The sequence below is a fragment of the Bos mutus genome, chromosome 1 (assembly GCF_027580195.1).
Source record: "Bos mutus isolate GX-2022 chromosome 1, NWIPB_WYAK_1.1, whole genome shotgun sequence".
NCBI classification, from domain to species: Eukaryota; Metazoa; Chordata; class Mammalia; order Artiodactyla; family Bovidae; genus Bos; species Bos mutus.
The window spans coordinates 11,818,048-11,841,118 of NC_091617.1; positions in this window are offsets into that span (position 1 = coordinate 11,818,048).

Here is a 23,071-nt window from a genome sequence, read left to right on the forward strand (position 1 = left end):
GAATTCAAGCCATAAATCTTTAAGCATGCCCACCATCTGCTGCAGCATATTAGAGAACATACTAATAAGAAGCTACATCCCTGCATACCTTATATTTTATTGTGGTGTAGTCCTAGAGAAGGTAAAAAACATTTCATGATTTGGTACATTAAATACAAGCATATTTTTAAATTGTTTTTGTTCTGTAACTTCATCTAAAATTATATTTTCTTTCACAACCTATTAAATAATTCACAATATTATTTTCTTTCAGTTTACTGAAATTTAGAAATATAAATTTGCATTTTATTTTGTAATCTTTTGGTTTATTCTTAATACTGTATATAGATAAATACCTTCAATGTTCACCAACTGCCATCTTGCTGAATATTTTCTAATCAGCTAACACATTCCTCAAAACAGCATAGAGTACAACATTTCCTGAAATTTGACAAAGATAAGCATATCATTTTGAATGTTTTAGAACTGAGAAACTTGAAATTGAGTGGTAGGAACAATTTCTTAGAAGTCTGCATAAGCTGTTTGTGTGTGGTAATGAAGAAAGATGGAGATATTATAAAGACAAAGCATGTGTATAATTTAGTCTTTATTTCTCCAGTTAAAAGTTATCAATGCTATGGCATTTGTAATTAAATTAAAAAACCACTGGGATACACAATTCAGTTAATTACTAGCTCAGGAAATAGAGCATAAGGATGAGAGCATCTGGATCACCAAGATAAGGCTAAGTAGACAGGAGGCTAAGAGGGAGGCTTCCTATACCTTTCTCATAACGTGCCCTCATTTAATTTTCCAGCTACTAACAAAGCCAGCAAGAAGTTTTGAAATAATTGATGATCAGACTTAAAAGTTTGCAGTGTTTCATATTAGAAAGCCAGGGTTTCATTGACATCATTTTCTAAACGATTTTACAAGTTGAAAATAATCAGAGTAGTTTTTCAAACTGTCATTAGAATTGAAAATAAAACTATTCATTGAGAAATGCAGGTAAGAAAATCAAAGTTGTAATCAGAAATAAGTATTTATGAAGCTATACACTCCCACTAAAATGTTTTGATATAAATATGTTTTGATATAAATGATTACTTATCATTAAATTTCTTCAATCTTGAATTGTTTAAAGTGCATACAACATTGCAAGTTCTACAATGTGAATAAAATAGTTCCTTAAAACAGCCTTTTTCAGTATCAGATTTTTCACAGTCAGCTTTTAAAGAATGCTTGCATGAAAATCTCATGAAAAAATTATTTCCATAGCTGCCCGTAGTGGCTGAAATCCTCCTAAACTGGTTGATCATAGTTAGAGTGGCAAAAAGAAAACAACAACAAAAAAAGATGTTCCCAATAGGAATGTGTACATTTTCCTATATAGAAAAGTAAATAATTATATCAGAATTTATCATTATTTCCATTGCAATGACTGAAACTCAGTGGAAACTAGGTTAAGGAAGGAAAAAAGATGTCTTATTGCCTTATGTAGCTAAAGTTGAAGGAATAATATTAATATTTCTTTCAGGCACAGATGAATCCAATGGTTCAGGGCTGTCTCTTAGTCATACCAGTTCCCTCTCATGGTTCTGATAATTTGGTTTCTTTCTCAGTCTTTTTCAATGAGGTGATAATATAGGCCACAGCTCACCAGGAGTATATGATTCCAGGGACTAAGAAATATCCTCCTCCCATCTTTGCATGCTCTGATTCATCCAGATTTCCTTCTGTGTTTGTGACTGGATCAGGCACTGTCATCAGAAGAATGGAGTTTGTGAGCTGTTCTCATAGAGCTGCCTGTGGGTAGCCTCACTACAGTCTCCTAACACTGAGTTGAGCTTTTCCTAGGAAGATAACATTTTAGGTAAATATTGAAGTACTAAGTATTAAAGCATCTAAACACACCTATCACCACATGCACAAACAATTCCCAAACATATCCCTTCCTGGCTAACTTAAATGACTGGTACTTCTTTACCAATCACAGCTTTACCTTTGCTCTTGTCCTCTGTCCTTCCAGATATGATTAACTCAAATAACTTATCATAGAATAATTCCTATTTATGATACTATACAACACACAGCAAAAGTATTCTATGTATACAGACCACAACAATAGAAATTAAACTCAAATGTACTCTTTGGGCAAAAAGAATTAAGAGACAAAGAATCTTAATCCAATGAAAAGAACCACGCCTCTGGACTTGAACAATATATTTGTGGAAATGTGTGCTAAAACTCTATTGCACATACTGTAACAAGGTAAAGACACCCAGAGAAAGACATTTAGGAGGAAACTTGGCATCCCTGTGTCAGGGCATATGTGTGCCCTTGGGCTATTGCCAGGAGAGTTCTCAGTGAGCCAAGGCATAACAAAAGGAAGAGAAACAGCATTTTCAGCTTTTCTGTAGAAGCCAGGAAAGGAGATGCAGTCTGGCAGCTGAGGTAAGGCCCATAACAAGTAATTGAGTGGGAGCACAGCTTTATAATCCGTCCCAAACAAAGGGGACTTGGACAGAAAATGCTCCTTTTGGAATCCTAACTGAAGGAATGTTGTTTCTGCCTGCCCACTTATTCATCAGATCTCACATCCATGTCTTTTACAACTAGCTTGTAAACAACTCTATTGGACACAATCCATTGTCTTTCACCTCTTCAAAATAGGCTCATAGAGAGTCCTTTCAGCAATTATAGACCTCTTTTATCTGCAGCACAGGTGGAGACTGAATTTAATGGCCTTAGATGATTGTGTCCTAAAATTACTTTGCTGCTGCAGGGTTTTCAGTTATTTTTCCTTTCCATATGGACCTTATTTGCTCTGCTCATGTTGTATTGATTCTAGTGACATTTAGGATATGTGCACTCTATGTTTCATTCTCATAGCTCCCATCAAAATCTGTTCTTACTGGTCATGCGAGCTATGAATGGCCAATGAAGAGTAATGTTGTATACATTTCCTGGGCCTTTCTATCTTCATCATACAAGATGTATTGCCTGCTCCAGACAAAGAAACAAAGTCCATAAAGGGCATTGTCCACCCATATGATTTCTGTACGTAAGAACAAGTGACAGAGTGAAAGCAGTCAAAGGGATACCCTGTGAATGTCCATATTGATATTTTGTGTTCTATAAGCTAAAGCACATCTGATTCTGAGACCCTTCCTCATGCTTGGTACATGATAAAGTGAGAATGTGGCAGATACTTAGAAAAATAGAAAATATCTAATGCTATACTCTTGGGTTGTAATACATTTTTTTCCATTGATAACTGGGTACATGACCACTTGACATGTACGGTCTTTATTTCATTCACTTGTGTGGTGATGAAAAACTTGATTGACATGTAGACTATTCATTTTTCTTTTACCATAAAATACTGTCATAGCTTTAAGACTTGGAGATTCTCCCTCTCTGTACCATAGCTATTGGAATTTTCACTTCCTGTTTAGAAACTAAGATATCAACTAGATGTTGATGTCTCAAAATAAGACATAGAATACGTTGCCTCTTTGTTGTTCTGTCTCTAAGTCATGTATGATTCTTTGCGACGCCATGAAGTACAGCATGCCAGGTTTCTGTGTCCTTCACTATCTGCCTCAGTTTGCTCAAACTCATATCCAATGAGTCAGTTATTCCATTCAACCATCTCATTCTCTGTTGCCCCTTCTCCTATAGCATTTAATAAAGATTTGGAATGACAACATGCCTAAAATTTGCAGAAAAAAAATTAATAGTTTCTATAACATAGTTCACAAGCCACTCTAAGGTAGTCAATAGGAAAAATCCTTCATTATGTGTAAAATTATGACATTCATGTATGTCAGTACCAGTAGAGTTTGTTTAGTACCTCTTGGCAGTTGCATATGTAAAGGAAACTAAAGTGAGCTCTCTGTAGCTTTGAGTCTCATAACATCAATTAGTAAGGAAATGAGGCATGTAACTTTCTTTTAATATTCTTCAACTAAGGTAAGGTCTATAGGATAAACAGGAAAAGCCAGTCTCAGTGAGAAAAGCCTTTTTTTTTTAAATTTTATTATATATGTTGCCACTAGGATCTGAGGAAGATCAATATGTTAATGTCAATATATTAACACCTATTTTACTAAATGGGATTTCCTTGGTGGCTCAGATGGTAAAAAATCTGCCCACATTGCAGGAAATTTGAGTTCTATCCCTGGGTCGAGAAGACCCCTTGGAGTAGGGAATGGCCACCCACTATAGTATTCTTGCCTGGAGAATTCCATAGACAGAAGAGCCTGGCAGGCTAAAGTCCATGGGTTCACAAAGAGTGGGGCATGACTGAGCATGTATTTTATGTATGCATTTTATTAAACTAACAAACATATTGTTTGTTTTAGATTTAGTTTACAATTATATAAATGCATATACACATTGTTACCTAAAACAATTATACTTACAGTTATTTCCCAGCAAAACTGGGTTTCATTGGGATCATCAGAGAATTGCAACACGAAGCCTGCAATCATGTCAAGTCACATGGAAGTGCCCAGCAAAAATGGAGAGGATAACTCATTTACAGAGGGGAAAAGGAAGTTAGGAAGTGAAATGTTAGTTTCTCAGTCATGTCTGACTCTCTGCGAATCTATGGACTGTAGTCTATAAGGCTCCTCTGTCCATGGAATTATCCAGGCAAGAATGTTGGAGTGGATTGTCATTTCCTTCTCCAGGGGATCTTCCCGACCCAGGAATTGAACCCTGGTCTCCTGCACTGCAGGCAATTCTTTACCCTCTGAGCACAGGGCTATAGTAACTAGAGTCTATGGCTTTTCATTAGCTGAGTTGTGACAGCTTATCACTGGCTGAGCTGTAGGCAGAAAAGAAAATCTTTCTTCTTGTTGTTGGGCTCTGCTACTGTCACAAGATGTGTGAGCTCCCAGTTCTGGTTTCCCAATTTTATTTAATTGAGGTTTCTGTTTATTCATTTTTACAAGGTATATTTATATGTAAATGTATATATTTATGGATTTCCCTGATAGCTCAGTTGGTAAAGAATCCACCTACAATGCAGGAGACTAGTGTTTAATCCCTGGGTCCAGAAGATCCCCTGGTGAAGGAATTGACAACCCACTCCAATGATCTTGCCTGGGAAATCCATATAAATACATATTTATCTTTAAAATAAGACAGATTGTATTATACATGATTTCAACAATTTTAAAGGTAAGGTAATTGAGAGAACTCAGGAAACTCCATAGGGTACACTCATAAAGTCTTTGATAAAGACACATAATATAGCAAAAGAAATAAGCAAAGATCAGTGAAGTTTACATTTTCCAAAACAAATCTCAGAGCTTCTTCTCAGTTACACAGCAGATATCCCATCATCTGACTGTGATTCATAAATATGAAACACCTTATTCTCAGGTGAGCCAAAGAGCAAGCTTACAAAAGAGTCTTTTATCCTCTATTGGTCACCCAGCTAAAACCATGTGCATACCATCAACTATACACATTTGATAAATAATGTAAGCACACTAGTACAAAAGGTGAGTTTAAGAATTTACCCATCATAAATCACAAGGTAATTGTCCATCTAGTTAAGGCTATGGTTTTTCCAGTAGTCATGTGAGAGTTGAACTATAAAGAAAGCTGAGCACTGAAGAACGGATGGTTTTGAAATGTGGTGTTGGAGAAGATTCTTGAGAGTCCCTTGGACTGCAAGGAAATCCAACCAGTCCATCCTAAAGGAAATCAGTCCTGAATATTCATTGGAAGGACTGATTTTGAAGCTGAAACTCCAATACTTTGTCCACCTGATGAGAAGAACTGACAGATCAGGAAAGACCCTGATTCTGGGAACGATGAAGGTGGGATGAAAAGGTGACAGCAGAGGATGAGATGAGATGTTTGGATGGCATCATCAACTCAATGGACATGAGTTTGAGTAAACTCTGAGAGTTGGTGACGGACAGGGAAGCCAGGCATGCTGTAATCTATGGGGTTGCAAGGAGTTGGAGATGGCTGAGTGACTGAACTGCACTGAACTGAATATTCTTTCTCCCTATTTTGAAAGTCAGCATCATGTTTCTAGATATACTAATAGAAAAATGTTGAACAACCACAGATAGGCTGCAGGTTAAGCCAGTTCTAACACAGTAGTTCATTATAACATATTATCGACTCCTTTCCATGCCATGTTGCTTTACCTCTTTCAGTTCCATTCAGTTCAGTCGCTCAGTCGTGTCCGATTCATTGTGACCCCAAGAATCACAGCACGCCAGGCCTCCCTGTCCATCGCCAACTCCTGGAGTTCACCCAGACTCTCACCCATTGAGGTAGTGATGCCATCCAGTCATCTCATCGTCTGTCGTCCCCTTATCCTCCTGCCCCCAATCCCTCCCAGCATCAGAGTCTTTTCCAATGAGTCAACTCTTCGCATGAGGTGACCAAAGTACTGGAGTTTCAGCTTTAGCATCATTCCTTCCAAAGAAATCCCAGGGCTGATCTCCTTTAGAATGGACTGGTTGGATCTCCTTACAGTCCAAGGGACTCTCAAGAGTCTTCTCCAACACCACAGTTCAAAAGCATCAATTCTTTGGTGCTCAGCTTTCTTCACAGTCCAACTCTCACATCCATACATGATCATAGGAAAAGCCATAGCCTTGACTAGACGAACCTTTGTTGGCAAAGTAATATCTCTGCTTTTCAATATGCTATCTAGGTTGGTCATAACTTTTCTTCCAAGGAGTAAGCGTCGTATAATTTCATGGCTGCAGTCACCATCTGCAGTGATTTTGGAGCCCAAAAAAATAAAGTCTGACACTGTTTCCATTGTTTCCCCATCTATTTATCATAAAGTGATTGGACCGAATGCCATGATCTTTGTTTTCTGAATGTTGAGCTTTAAGCCAACTTTTTCACTCTCCTCTTTCACTTTCATCAAGAGGCTTTTTAGTTCCTCTTCACTTTCTGTCATAAGAGTGGTGTCATCTACATATCTGAGGTTATTGATATTTCTCCCGGCAATCTTTATTCCAGCTTGTGTTTCTTCCAGTCCAGCATTTCTCATGATGTACTCTGCATATAAGTTAAATAAACAAGGTGACAATATACAGCCTTGACATAGTCCTTTTCCTATTTGGAACCAGTCTGTTGTTTCATGTCCAGTTCTAACTGTTGCTTCCTGACCTCATACAAATTTCTCAAGAGGCAGATCAGGTGGTCTGGTATTCCCATCTCTTTCAGAATTTTCCACAGTTTATTGTGATCCACACAGTCAAAGGCTTTGGCATAGTCAATAAAGCAAAAATAGATGCTTCTCTGGAACTCTCTTGCTTTTTCAATGATCCAGTGGATGTTGTCAATTTGATTTCTGGTTCCTCTTCCTTTTCTAAAACCAGCTTGAACATCAGAAAGTTCACGGTTCATGTATTGCTGAAGCCTGGCTTGGAGAATTTGGAGCATTATTTTACTAGCCTGTGAGATGAGTGCAACTGTGCGGTAGTTTGAACATTCTTTGGCATTGCCTTTCTTCAGGATTGGAATGAAAACTGACCTTTTCCAGTCCTGTGGCCACTGCTGAGTTTTCCAAATTTGCTGGCATATTGAGTACAGCACTTTCCCAGCATCATCTTTTAAGATTTGAAACAGCTCAACCGGAATTCCATCACCTCTACTAGCTTTGTTCATAGTGATGCTTCCTAAGGCCCACTTGACTTCAAATTCCAGGATGTCTGGCTCTAGGTGAGTGATCACACCATCATGATTATCTGGGTTCTTGAAGATCTTTTTTGTACAGTTCTGTGTATTCTTGCCACCTCTTCTTGATATCTTCTGCTTCTGTTAGGTCCATACCATTTCTGTCCTTTATCAAGCCCATCTTTCCATGAAATGTTCCCTTGGTATCTCTAATTTTCTTGAAGAGATCTCTAGTCTTTCCCATTCTGTTGTTTTCCTCTATTTCTTTGCATTGAATCACTGAAGAAGGCTTTCTTATCTCTTCTTGCTATTCTTTGGAACTCTGCATTCAGATGCTTATATCTTTCCTTTTCTCCTTTGCTTTTTGCTTCTCTCTTTTCACAGGTATTTGTAAGGCCTCCCCAGACAGCCATATTGCTTTTTTGCATTTCTTTTCCATGGGAATGGTCTTGATCCCTGTGTCCTGTACAATGTCACGAACCTCATTCCATAGTTCATCAGGCACTCTATCTATCAGATCTAGGCCTTTAAATCTATTTCTCACTTCCACTGTATAATCATAAGGGATTTGATTTAGGTCATACCTTAATGGTCTGGTGGTTTTCCTTACTTTCTTCAATTTAAGTCTGAATCTGACAATAAGCAGTTCATGATCTGAGCCACAGTCAGCTCCTGGTCTTGTTTTTGCTGACTTTATAGAGCTTCTCCATCTTTGGCTGCAAAGAATATACGTCTTTATGATACCATATATTTTATTTTCTGCGTTTGATGCTTTGACATCTTAGGGCCTAACTGACTAGAGACATTGGTCTTCCCAGAGTTAATAAATCCTTAAGCATAGCTTAGTAAACAATTTGTCTCAAGCATGTTTTTCATATACAAACCAACCAGTTCAGAATTCATACCCCCTACCATTTCCTTTATGGAGCTCACACACTATTCCTTTGCCCTAATCATCTTAAGACCAAGTATCAAGCAACTGGAGACAGATCTTATAACTCAGAATCTGTGGAAATTGTTAAAACTAGCCTATCCTAAGCCTCCTTACCCCACCTTATCCATCTTTCCCTAATAAACTGCAATAAAGACTCATGCCCTCGCTTTCTCCTCACTCTCTCCCTTTGACTAACTCTGGTCTTTCCTGTTGGCCCCCTCCCCATGCTCCTCCTTTTAGAATCTGTGACTATACTGAGCTAGTTTTTAAAAGGCAATCATCTCTTGATTTGTTAGTCCTGCCGTATATGATTGATAATAAAATTCTATATTTTAAAACAGGGCTTTCCTTGTGGCTCATATAGTAAAGAATCCACCTGCAATGAAGAGACACACTTCTATTTAATAATTGATTTTTTCTGACTGAATGTAGCATTATTTATTTAATCAACCCTTTATAAATGGACAATTATATTGATTCAATTCTTTTGTCATTTTTACAAGTACTTCAGTGACAGCTTTCAGTTTTCTTAATATCTGGGGCAAAAATACTTAAAGATTTATTCTTAGAATTGTTTTGCCCTTTGTGTTAGGTATTGTTTGAAGAATTAGCATAATTTCAAAATATCTGCTGAGATCTATTTACGGGCATAGTGCTAGGATCTATATGGCACATGCCATGTTAGAGGTGTTTTCTAGATAAGTAAAAAGTGAAAGTATTAATAAATATATAAAAACTATTATAATAAAAACAGTAGTTGGTATTTATCAAAAACATATGTCAGTGTCAGGCAGTGAACTACTAAGAACAACAACAACAAGTAGATAATGTTGTCTATGTAGCAAACAGCATTCTAAGTGTTAGACTTCTTTTATTACCCTATTTAATACTTAACAAAAATCTATGAGGTAAACATTACTACTCACATTTTATATACATGGAAACTTAAGCAGGACTTTCTTAAAATTGCAGAGTTTGAAAGGGAAGGACTGGGGTTTAGTCTTCACAAGAATTCAGCAAAAAAGTATCATTATGTCCATTTTAAAATGAAAGTAAGAGAAATTCAATAAGTTTCTTAAGATCACATAATTGCTCAGTAAAAGATGGATTTCAATAACTCACGTCTGTGGAAAACCAAAACTACTTTCTACCAATACTTATAGGTAGGTATCTTGGGCTCAGTGTTCAGAGTGTACGCAATTTTAGAGCTGGAATGGTTTATCTGATTAGCTTGCTAATATATCCAGCTTGAGTCTTAGAGCATGGAAATGATTTTGGTTACTTGACTGTGTGGTTAGGCCTGACCTCTCAGGAGTATGTGGCAAGAGAACAAGAACAAAGCTAACATATGTATCACATCTGAACAGCAATGATGGGTCTGACTTGAAAAGGAGAAAAATGCAAAAGACTTGGAAGTTCATCGTTTATGACACTTCCTGTTGCAAGGAACAAAACATCCAACCACTCGGTTCAGTTCAATCACTCAGTTAAGCCCGCCGCTTTGTGACCCCATGGACTGCAGAATGCCAGGCTTCCCTGTCCATCATCAACTCCCAGAGCTTGCTCAAACTCATGTCCATCAAGTCGGTGATCCCATTCAACCATCTCATTCTCTGTCATCCCCTTCTCCTCCTGCCTTCAATCTTTCCCAACATAAGGGTCTTTTCCACTGAGTCAGTTCTTTGCACCAGGTGGCCAAAGTACTGGAGCTTCGGGTTCAGCATCAGTCCTTCCAGTGAATATTCAGGACTGATTTCCTTCAAGATTGATTGGGTTGATATCCTTGCTGTCCAAGGGAATATCAGGAATCTTCTCCAGCACCACAGTTCAAAAGCATCAATTCTTCTGCGGTCAGGTTTCTTTATAGTCCAACTCTAACATTCATACACAACTACTGGAAAAACCAGTAGCTTTGACTGGATGGACATTTGTCAGCAAAGTAATGCATCTGCTTTTTAATATGATGTCTAGGTTGGTTATAGCTTTTCTTCCAAGGAGCAAGCATCTTTTAATTTCATGGCTGCAGTCACCATCTGCAGTGATTTTGGAGCCCAAGAAAATAGTCTCTCACTGTTTCCATTGTTTCTCTGTCTATTTGTCATGAAGTTATGGGGCCAAATGCCATGATCTTTGGTTTTTGAATGTTAAATTTTAAGCCAGCTTTTTCACTCTCCTCTTTCACTTTCATCAAGAAGTTCTTTAATTCCTCTTTGCTTTCTGCCATAAGGGTGGTGTTGTCTGTATATCTGAGGTTATTGATATTTCTACCAACAATCTTGATTCCAGCTTGTGCTTCATGCAGCTGGGAATTTCTCATGATGTATTCTGCATATAAGTTAAATAAGCAGGGTGACAATATAAACTCTTGACATACTTTTTTTCCCAATGTGGAACCAGTCTGTTGTTTCAGTTCCAGCTGTTGCTTCTTGACCTGCAGCAGATTTCTCAGGAGGCAGGTAATATATTGTCACTGAGTCATGTCTGACATTTTTGTGACCCACTGGACTATAGCCTTCCCAGGCTTCTCTGTCCATGGGGTTTCCCAGACAAGAGTACTGGAGTGGGTTGCCATTTCCTTCTCCAGGGGATCTCTGTGACCCAGGGATCAAAGGTGGATTCTTTACTACTGAGCTGCCTGGGAAACCCAAGGATAGCTAAAACTTCCAAGTTTGGTTCAGCCGTTCAACATTACCAAAGATGTAAGAGTTTTTCTTATTTTTTTCTGTCATCCTTGTTGTGGTAGCAGATTGTTCTTACAGTCAGCCTATTTAGCAGCCCCAGGTATCTCATGCAAACACAGTCAGTTACTGCCAATGGAGAAGAAAATTGTGCTTTGGTCTGTGTGCCTTTGTGTGCGTGTGTGTGTGTGTGTGTGTGTTTAAGGGAGGGAAATTTTCTAGGAATTCCTGCTTCTCTCCTCTCTTTCATTAAGAAGGATTGGGGTACAAATTCTGCTTTCTTTATAATTCTGAGCAAACATGTTTCTTGGATTTTAAGCTTATAAGATATGAAGACATGTTTGCTAGGGAGGAAAACATAGGAACAGGAAAGGCTATTGGACAGAAAATCAACAATGATTGTACAGATAAGTTGAGAAGAAGCTAAGAGGCAAGGAGCCAAGTAAAAACAGCTAAGTGTTTGGAATAAGGTGATAGGAGTAGGTTAAAGCATGATAATAAGGTTATAGGAGTGTATTGAGCAATATAACAAAAACTTTTCAGTTCACAGGAAATGATAATGATTTTCAGAAAAACAAAATGATCTAGGGCTCTAAGTTAGTTTCAAGAGTAAAACTGTGAGTAATCAAAATATGTCAGTGCCATTAACTAAAACATGGGAATCAATATCTGGGTCAGCCCTGTAGAGTTTCATCTGCAGTTCTAAAGCTGCTAAACTCCAGTGCAGGGGGCACATTCTAGGCTCTGCTTTGAGTCTTTTGTTTTGTACCTGTTTTCTCTAGTCTGGTATCTCAGGCATGTGTGTTTGTCCTTTGATGGGACTGCAAGTCAGAGGCATAATTCTTGTTTAATCCAGGAGGAAATTTTCTGTAAGTCTGGTGTGCTCATAGTATTATTCACTCTGTCCAGGCTCCCAAAACACATCTAGGATTCCTAGCTTGTGTGATTTAGGTCATTTCAAAAGAGATGTTCTTTGGGAAATGATTTTTTTAAAAACAGTGAATTTGGGTTGGAGACATAGTGACATAGAGATAATTAGGGAAATCAAAAAGGGTGGTGAGGTAGTTTAAACGTGGTTATAGAGCTCAAAAAACATATGAAGCTCATTTTGTAAATTGATACTCTGTCAATATTAGGGTTGAAGACATAGACTTGGGTAAATTTAAAGTAGTATCATATAACACACAGAGCATTTATTTCTGAGTCAGATAGTTTTTACTATACATATTTTGGTGAATTTGGATAGTTTTTCTATATGGACTATTTTTCTTTTATACAAATAGATGAATTTCTATAATAGGACAATTCTGAAAACAAAAAGCTATAATGGATATAAAATAAAAATAGCACAAAATTGTAAATATAATAAGCTCTTTTGAGGATATGAAGTTAGAATACAGTTTATAAAAGGGATAAAAATGGAATTATATATTGGATAGTTATATGTTAGATATATAATTATTCCTTATATATTAGATAAGGGCTTCCCAGGTGTCACTGGTGGTAAAGAACCTGCCTATCAATGCAGTAGACATAAGAGATGTTGATTCAATCCCTGGATCAGGAAGATCCCCTGGAGTAGGAAATAGTAACCCACTTAATGGTAACCCCAGTATTCTTGCCTGGAAAATCTCATGGACAAAGAAGCCTGGCGGGCTACAGTCCATGGGTTCATGAAGAGTCAGACACGACTAAAGCAACTTAGAACACATGCATATTAGATAAAGACAATACGTTTCCCACAATGACTCCTCTTCGTTGTCATGCAGAAAGAGTATATTTTCAAGTGTCCCTTGGTTATGATTCACTTTTCATAAGTAGGAATGTGTATCTCACTTCCTGTTTGAGGTAGTTGAGGTTAATTGTAATTGAGCATTCCCAGAACTCCTATCTTTAAATATCTACAGGGGAAATGTGCTAATATAAAAAAAAAAAACTAAAGTATGTGCTTTTGCCTACATAGATTAATGGAGCATGTGGAGGAAACTGATATCAAAAGCCTGCTAGATGGAGAACCATGGTATTCAGTTGTAATTTTTTCTAGGTTATGATCTAAGTCAACCAGAAAAGGAATCTATGTGCCTAAGAAGGCACATAGACTTGTATGTGCACTTGAAGGCACATAATTACACTTCTTGTAATTATGCAAGAAGAAGACATAAAATTAGATACTGATATTTTATGTTATATAATTTTAACTTCATTTTCAGTTCAGTTCAATCGCTCAGTCATGTCCAATTCTTTGTGACCCCATGAACCACAGCACGCCAGGCCTCCCTGTCCATCACCAACTCCCTGAGTTTACCCAAACCCATGTCCATTGAGTCGGTGATGCCATCCAACCATTTGGCAAAGTGTTAATCAGGAAGATGTGAATTCAGACTTCATGATGCTTGTTTGCAAAAAGAAATGAAAGGGAACTGAGATAATTTGGGAATTAGGAGCTTTTCTGGGCTAGGAAAACCAACCAATTCTATTCTCCAAGCACTAAGAGCTGACTTTTCAAAAGGCTTTGAGAAACATATCCCTAAAATAAATCTCAGTTAAATAAAATGGCTTGCCTGAAATAGGTTACATTGTGAGCTTTTATCTATTTTAGATAGTATCAATAAATTGGGGGGGGGTGTTATACACAAAATTTTTAACAGTGTTTTATTATAAAGCAATAGTTAACTTTCATTGTAGGCAATGAAAGTAGATTACATATTTTATAAATTTGGTATAGACCCTAAGGATTCCTAATGTCCTCACTTCTGGAATGCATAATTAGAATAGACGTCCTAAGTAACTGGCAGATCCCCACCTAGCTCCCTGACTTGTGAAGTCTATTACATTGGAAAAGGTCAAACAAAAATCACTAGAACTACCTCTACCTAAAAAAGGATAAGCCACAAGCATTACTGCAGTCCTAGAGGGACTGCAGAGCTTAGTTCTATCATTTATAGATTGAAGGATGCAGGACTGGTGAATCCTAGTACATTCACATTCAACTTATCTATTTGGATCCTGTGGAAGGCATGGATCTTGGAGAATGACAATGGATTATAATAATTGCTTAACTAGATAGTTGTTCAAATGCAGCTCTATACCAGAAATGATTTCGTTACTGGAGCAAATTAACACATGCCCTGGTACCTGGCATGTAGCTGAAAAATACCCCCAATTTCTGTTAGTAAAGATGACCAGAATCAGTTTGCTGGTAAGGCCAGCAATCCAGCTTCACCATCCTACCCCAAGAATTCATCAATCTCCATCTCTATGACATAATTCAGTTCACAGGAATTTTGATTTCCTTACCCTTCCACAAGATATCACCTGGTCCATTACAAATATGACATTATGTTATTTGGGCCTATCAGTAAATAGTGGCCTGAGAAGCTGCTAGACCTTGAGAAAGATATAACAGATGTGAACAGAAAATATAAGAAAGCAGGATTGGGTAGAGAATGCCCCAGACTGGGTCACAGGAGACAAAGTCTTGGAAGTGAATTTACACTGTTAAAGGAGTTTCACTATGGGCAGAAATATCCAGGCATTAGTATGCTGACCATGACTGTCATCTGCTGAAAGATGCCTGGAAAAAGCATGGGCCCCAACTCAAAAGCTGAAGACAGCAATGCTGGAATCTCTCCATTAAGTCTTACACAGATGGATGGGAAACTGTTGCCTGTACAAGATCCAGGGGCACAGAGTTCAAGCCTCAGTCAGTCAGTTCAGTTGCATACTCTTGTCCAACTCTTTGCGACCCCACGAATAGCAGCACGCCAGGCCTCCCTGTCTATTACCAACTCCTGGAGTTCACTCAAACTCATGTCCATCGAATCAGTGATGCCATCCAGCCATCTCATCCTCTGTCGTCCCCTTCTCTTCCTGCCCCTAATCCCTCACAGCATCAGGGTTTTTTCCAATGAGTCAACTCTTCACATGAGGTGGCCGAAGTATTGGATTTTCAGCTTTAGCATCAATCCTTACAAGGAACACCCAGGGCTGATCTCCTTTAATGGACTAGTTGGAACTCCATGCAGTCCAAAGGACTCTCAGGAGTCTTCTCCAACACCACAGTTCAAAAGCATCAATTATTCAGCGCTTAGCTTTCTTCACAATCCAACTCTCACATCCATACATGACCACTGGAAAAACCATAGCCTTGACTAGATGGACCTTTGTCAGCAAAGTAATATCTCTGTTTTTTAATATGCTATGTAGGTTGGTCATAACTTTCCTTCCAAGGAGTAAGTGTCTTTTAATTTCATGGCTGCAATCACAATCTGCATTGACTTTGGAGCCCTAAAAAATAAAGTCTGACACTGTTCGAATGTTTCCCCATCTATTTCCCATGAAGTGATGGCATCAGATGCCATGAACTCAGTTTTCTGAATGTTGAGCTTTAAGCCAACTTTTTCACTCTCTTCTTTCACTTTCATCAAGAGGCTTTTTAGTTCCTCTTCACTTTTTGCCATAAGGGTGACATCATCTGCATATCTGAGGTTATTAGTACTTCTACCGGCAATCTTCATTCCAGCTTATGCTTCTTCCAACCCCGTGATGCTCATAATGTACTCTGCATATAAGTTAAATAAGCAGGGTGACAATATACAGCCTTGATGTACTCCCTTTCCTATTTGGAACCAGTCTGTTGTTCCATGTCCAGTTCTAACTGTTGCTTCCTGACCTGCATACAAATTTCTCAAGACGCAGGTCAGGTGGTCTGGTATTCCCATCTCTTTCATAATCTTCCATAGTTTACTGTGATCCACAAAGTCAAAGGCTTTGGCATAGTCAATAAAGCAGAAATAGATGTTCTTCTGGAACTCTCTTGCTTCTTCAATGATCCAGCGGATGTTGGCAATTTGATCTCTGGTTCCTCTGCCTTTTCTAAAACCAGCTTGAACATCTCGAAGTTCAAAGTTCACATATTGTTAAAGCCTGGCTTGGAGAATTTTGAGCATTACTTTACTAGCGTGTGAGATGAGTGCAGTTGTGTGGTAGTTTGAGCATTCTTTGGCATTGCCTTTCTTTAGGATTGGGATGAAAACTGACCTTTTCCAGTCCTGTGGCCACTGCTGAGTTTTCCAAATTTGCTGGCATATTGAGTTCAGCACTTTCACAGCATCATCTTTCAGGATTTGAAATAGCTCAGCTGGAATTCCATCACCTCCACTAGCTTTGTTCATAGTGATGCTCTCTAAGGCCCACTTAACTTCACAGTCCAGGATGTCTGGCTCTAGGTAAGTGATCACACCATCATGATTACCAGGTGGTGAAGATCTTTTTTGTATAGTTCTCCTGTGTATTCTTGCCACCTCTTCTTAATAGTTCTGCTTCTGTTAGATCTACACCATGTATGTCCTTTATCGAGCCCATCTTTGCATGAAATGTTCCCTTGGTATCTCTAGTTTTCTTGACGAGATCTCTAGTCTTTCCCATTCTGTTGTTTTCCTCTATTTCTTTGCATTGATCACTGAGGAAGACTTTCTTATCTCTTCTTGCTATTCTTTGGAACTCTGCATTCAGATGTTTATATCTTTCCTTTTCTCCTTTGCTTTTTGCTTCTCTTCTTTTCACAGCTATTTGTAAGCATCCTCAGACAGCCATTTTGCTTTTTTGCATTTCTTTTCCATGGGGATGGTCTTGACCCTTATCTCCTGTACAATGTCAGTAACCTCCATCCATCAGGCACGTCCATCAGTTCATTAGGCACTCTGTCTATTATATCTAGTCCCTTAAATTTATTTCTCACTTGCACTGTATAATCATAATGGATTTGATTTAGGTCATGCATGAATCGTCTAGTGGTTTTCCCCACTTTCTTTTATTTAAGTCTGATTTTTTAATAAGAAGTTCATGATCTGAGCCACAGTCAGCTCCCAGTCTTGTTTTTGCTGACTGCATAGAGCTTCTCCATCTTTGGCTGCAAAGAATATAATCAATCTGATTTCAGTGTTGACCATCTGGTGATGTACATGTGTAGAGTCTTCTCTTGTGTAGTGGAAGAGGATGTTTGCTATTACCAGTGAGTTCTCTTGGCAAAACTCTATTAGCCTTATGCCCTGCTTCATTCCATATTCCAAGACCAAATTTGACTGTTACTCCAGGTGTTTCTTGACTTCCTACTTTTGCATTTCAGCCCCCTATTATGAAAAGGACATCTTTTGGGGGTGTTAGTTCTAAAAGATCTTGTAAGTCTTCATAGAACCATTCAACTTCAGCTTCTTCAATGTTACTGGTTGGGGCATAGGCTTGGATTACTGTGATATTGAATTGTTTGCCTTGGAAACGAACAGAGATCATTCTGTCTTTTTTGAGTTTGCATCCAAATACTGCATTTCAGACTCTTTTGTTGATCATGATGGCTACTCCATTTCTTCTGAGGGATTCCTGGCCACAGTAGTAGATATAATGGTCATCTGAGTTAAATTCACCCATTCCAGTCCACTTTCATTTTCTGATTCCTAGAATGTCGACGTTCACTCTTGCCATCTCTTGTTTGACCACTTCCATTTTGCTATGATTCATGGACCTAACATTCCAGGTTCCTATGCAATATTGATCTTTATAGCATCAGACCTTGCTTCTATCACCAGTCAGATCCACAACTGGGTGTTCTTTTTTTCTTTGGCTCCTTCCCTTCATTCTTCCTGGAGTTATTTCTCCACTGATCTCCTGTAGCATATTGGACACCTACCGACCTGGGGAGTTCCCCTTTCAGTATCTTTTCATTTGCCTTTTCATACTGTTCATGGGGTTCTCAAGGCAAGAATACTGAAGTGGTTTGCCATTCCCTTCTCCAGTGGGCCACGTTTTGTCAGATCTCTCCACCATGACCCATCCATCTTGGGTGGCCCCGCATGGCATGACTTAGTTTCACTGAGTTAGACAAGGCTGTGGTCCATGTGACCAGATTGGCTAGTTTTCTGTGATTATGGTTTCAGTGTGTCTGCCCTCTGATGCCGTCTCGGAACACCTACCATCTTACTTGGGTTTCTCTTACCTTGGACGTGGGGTATCTCTTCACGGCTGCTCCAGCCAAGCGCAGCCGCTGCTCCTTACCTTGGACGAGGGTTATCTCCTCACGGCCACCCCTCCTGACCTTGGATATGGAGTAGCTCCTCTCAGCCCTCTTGTGCCTGCACAGCCACTGCTCCTTGGACTTGGGGTAGCTCCTCTTGGCTGCCGCCCTGACACAGGCCTAAGAAGGCCAGGCAACATCAAAAAATGGTATCTTTTGAGATTTTATGTGCTTTATTGGGAAGAACTTTTGCTCCTAGTATTTCTACTGCTAGTTTATTGGATCGTTTACCTTTTCCTAATAGACTGACATAATGACAGTGGTATATGAACTTAGTGTTTTTGTTTCTGATGTCAAAGGAAAATTTAATTGGCTTGTTGTTTAATTGTGAAGTTATGTCCAACTCTTTTGTGACCCCATGGACTATAATCCATCAGGCTTCCCTGTCCATGGGATTTCCCAGTCAAGAATACAGGAATGGGTTGTCTTTCCTTCTCCAGGGACTATTCCACACCCAAGTATCAAACCCATGTCTCCCGCCTTGGCAGGCTGATTCTTTACCACTGAGTAACCAGGGAAGCCCCAGTTGGCTTCTAAAGAAAAAAAAAAAAAGATTCCTCCCCTCACTTAACAATAACAGAGATAGGAAGAAAGAATTATGTCTTGTTTATGACATTTGAAAGAAAGAATCATTGAGCAGTAAGCTACCAGGTAGAAATAAACCTCCATTCCAGGAGACCAGAGCAGACAGATTGTAATTTGCAGAATGATTCTGTATTCTCAAAAATCGTAAGCAGAAATGGCAAAGATGCTTATAATTACAAAATCTCAGCTGTCAGATCTTCTCACAGATTAAAGATGAACTACTGCATTAACATTTATTATAAATCTAGAAGTATTGACAGGTCAGAAAGATCTAGCAAATCGAAGACAGAAATAATAAGTATTATCACTCTCAGGGCTTTATGTAATTCAATGATAGAGAAATTGATTTTCAGTTAAAGCAATAACAATGCAGTCTGTGCTCTAATTAGACAGCAATAATCTTAGAGAAGATAACAGAGGTGTTTTGAGATTAACTCTCATTATACAACTGTAAATTGTACACTATATGTACTACTAAAAAGATTATTGTGTTAGAAGAATAGGTCTCTAAATTTTGAGTTAATCTGACCAATACATATCATTATAGGTATTAAAACCTTTGCAAAAGGAGTTAGTGATATACATTGGCTTTTTTACTAATAAAAATATGCCAAGGATAATTGGAAAGTTTTATGATAGATCTAGATAGATAGATATTTGTTTTTGCCAATTTTATTTTGTCTTTATTTGCCAGATTTAAAATAATAAAAACCAATACTATGCTTGAAAACATGAGGCTCAAAAGCATCTATATCTTGCTCTAGAGAGAATATTCTTAGGCGGCATAGAGACATTTAATCTTGATCTAACCTGGGACTGAGGTAATAAATGGCTTGAATTTAAAACCTTCTGTCAGATTATTTATTTCCATTGCACCTTCTCTTCTAAGGAGTAACCAGCCCTGCATATTTCCCAACAGAAAAACACATGCTCACCAAGGCTTATCCTCCTCAGTGGACTCTGAACTCTAACTGTGGTCTCCCAACCTAGTGAAACTGCTTAAAGCTCCCTCATCTTTTCAACATCTAGTCTGCCACTTAATAAATGGAAAATGTCTCAGGGGGAGAATAGAGTTAATTTTAAGAGTTTCTTTCTTAGCACTTTTCTCCAGTCTAAAATCTTATGTTCTCCAGTTTTCATTGTTTTACCAGTACTCAAGTGCTTTCAAACTGGTGTACACTATATTTCATGTTGTTTTTCATGGGAGATTTGCCCTCAAATAATCCATTCTGTCATAGCTAGAAACAGAAGTCAAGTGTTCAGTATTTAATTTGCAAATTAGTGTCTGTAATTGATGAAACACTTTCCAGGTTTTGTTAGCTGTGAGTTACATGAGAGGCCAGATTCCAGAAACAACAGGTCAGCAGTTTTTCTATCTTTAATTCTAACTAATGATGGCTTATAGATAAAGGTTAGAGGTTTCATTTTTCTTGAGTGAATTTTGAAGGATTATCACTTTAAAATTTGTCACTTTTTAATTAAATTATGATTAGAATTACTATTGTTATTTTTAATTGTGAAAGTGTTTAAGCTACCTGGATTTCCTATGATATTGTAAATATACAATACAAATTGGATAAACAGTATATATACCATCTATCAAGAACTTTATTCATCAATCTTTAGAGTGAGCCTTGACACTTGATTAGATTATAGTCTTATACTGTGAGCAATTTGGAGAATTCTGTGTTCTTGTACAATTTCTCTTATTGCCTTGAGGGAACATTTCTCTCAAGGTATGGACAAAAATCCTAAAAGGGCACAGGTGAGAATGTATTTTGCAAGTTTCATGGTCATTGCTTTACTACACAGAAGTGAAGTTGTGATTGTGGAGACAGATTTCACCTACACCTAATTTTTGTGCTGATTTCAAATGTTCACACAAATAAGATTTACAAATAAAATTTTGCAAATTGAATTCATTTAGGTTAGCTTTCAACATACCAAGTAATATAGTTTTCTAAATAGAAATACAGTTTAAGGCTTAAAGATAGGGTTGAAAACTGGCCGAAATTTGGCTACATACATGTGTGTATGTATGTGTTTATGCATGTATGTGCATATGTGTACATGCATACAGCTGTTCATCTAGTTTACTCAGATTACTGGTACTGCCGTATACAGTGCTACATGCTGGATAGCTTCAAACAACAGACATTTATTGTTAGTTCTGGAGGCTAGAAGTCTGAAATCAGGTGTCAGCAGAACTGCTTCTGTCTAAGCGCTCTAAGCAATACACTTTTCCATGCCTCTTTCCCAGCTTCTGGTGACATACAGCATTTTTTGCCATTCCTTGACTAGTAGATGCATTACTCTGATCTCTGCCTCCATCTTTACCTGTTGCTTTCCCAGTGTCTCCATACTTTCACATGTTCAATCAATAAGGGAATCAATCATATTGAATTAGAGTCTGACTCAACTCCAGTATAACCTCATCTTACCCGATTACATATACAATGGCTCCATTTCCAGCTAAGGGTACGTGGAGTTAGAGCTTCAGCTATCTTTTGGGAGGTGGGAGACAATACAAACTATAATAGGCAGTATGCATGCAAACTAAGTTAAATAAGCAGGATGACAATGCACAGCGTTGTCATACTGTGCGACTGAGCAACTGAAATGAGAAGTGCCACATTCCCCCAAAAAAGAAACACACATAGTTCCCAGATATTGCATCTAATCAATTCAGTTCGGTCACTCAGTCATGTCCCACTCTTTATGACCCTAAGCCAGTGCACAAGGCTTCCCAGTCCATCACCAACTCCTGGGGCTTACTCAAATTCATGTCCATTGAGTCACTGAGGACATTCCAACAATTTCATCCTCAGTCTATCCCCTTCTCTGCCTTCAGTCTTTCCCAGCATCACAGTCTTTTCCAATAAGTCAGTTCTTTGCATCAGGTGGCCAAAGTATTGGAGCTTCAGCTTCAACATCAATCCTTCCAATGAATATTCAGAACTGATTTCCTTTAGAGTTAACTGATTGGAACTCCTTCCAGTCCAAGGGACTCTGAAGAGTCTTCTCCAACAGCACAGATCAAAAGCATAAATTCTTCGGAGCTCAGCTTTCTTTAAGTCCAAATCTCACATCCATACATGGCTACTGGAAAAACCATAGATTTGACTAGATAGATCTTTGTTGGCAAAGTAATGTCTCTGCTTTTTAATAAGCTATCTAGGTTAGTCATAACTTTTCTTCCAAGGAAGAAGCATCTCTTAATATCATGGCTGCAGTCACAATCTGCAGTGATTTTGTAGGCCCAAAAAATAAAGTCTCCAGCTGTTTCCATTGTTTCCCCATCTATTTGCCATGAAATGATGGGACTGGATGCTATGATGTTAGTTTTCTAAATGTTGAGTTTTAAGCCAACTTTTTCACTCTCCCCTTTTACTTTCATCAAGAGGCTCTTCTTTGCTTTCTGACATAAGGATGGTGTCATCTGCATATCTGAGGTTATTGATATATCTCTTGGCAATCTTGATTCCAGCTTCTGCTTCATCAGTCCAGCATTTCACATGATGTACACTGCATATAAGTTAAATAAGCAGGGTGACAATATACAGCCTTGATGTACTCCTTTCCCGATTTGGAACCAGTCTGTTGTTCCATGTCCAGTTCTAACTGCTGCTTCTTTACTTGCATACAGATTTCTCAGGAGGCAGGTCAGATATTCTGGTATTCCCAACTCTTGAAGAATTTTCCAGTTTGTTGTGATGCACACAGTCAAAGGCTTTGAGTTAGTCAATAAAACAGAAGTTTATGTTTTTTCAGGAACTCTTACTTTTTCTATGATCCAATTGATGTTGGCAATCTGATCTCTAGTTCCTCTGCTTTTTCTAAATCCAGCTTGAACATCTGGAAGTTCATGGTTCATGTACTGTTGAAGTCTGGATTGTAGGATTTTGAGCATTACATTGCTAGCTTGTAAGATCAGTGCAACTGTGCAGTAGTTTGAACATTCCATTCTTTGGCATTGTCTTTCTCTGGGAATGGAAAGAAAACTGATCTTTTCCCGTCCTGTGACCACTGCTGAATTTTTCACGTTTGTTGGTATACTGAATGCAGCACTTTCATAGCGTCATCTTTTAGGATTTGGAATAGCTCAACTGAAATTCCATCACCCACACTAGCATTGTTCATAGTGATTCTTCCTAAGGC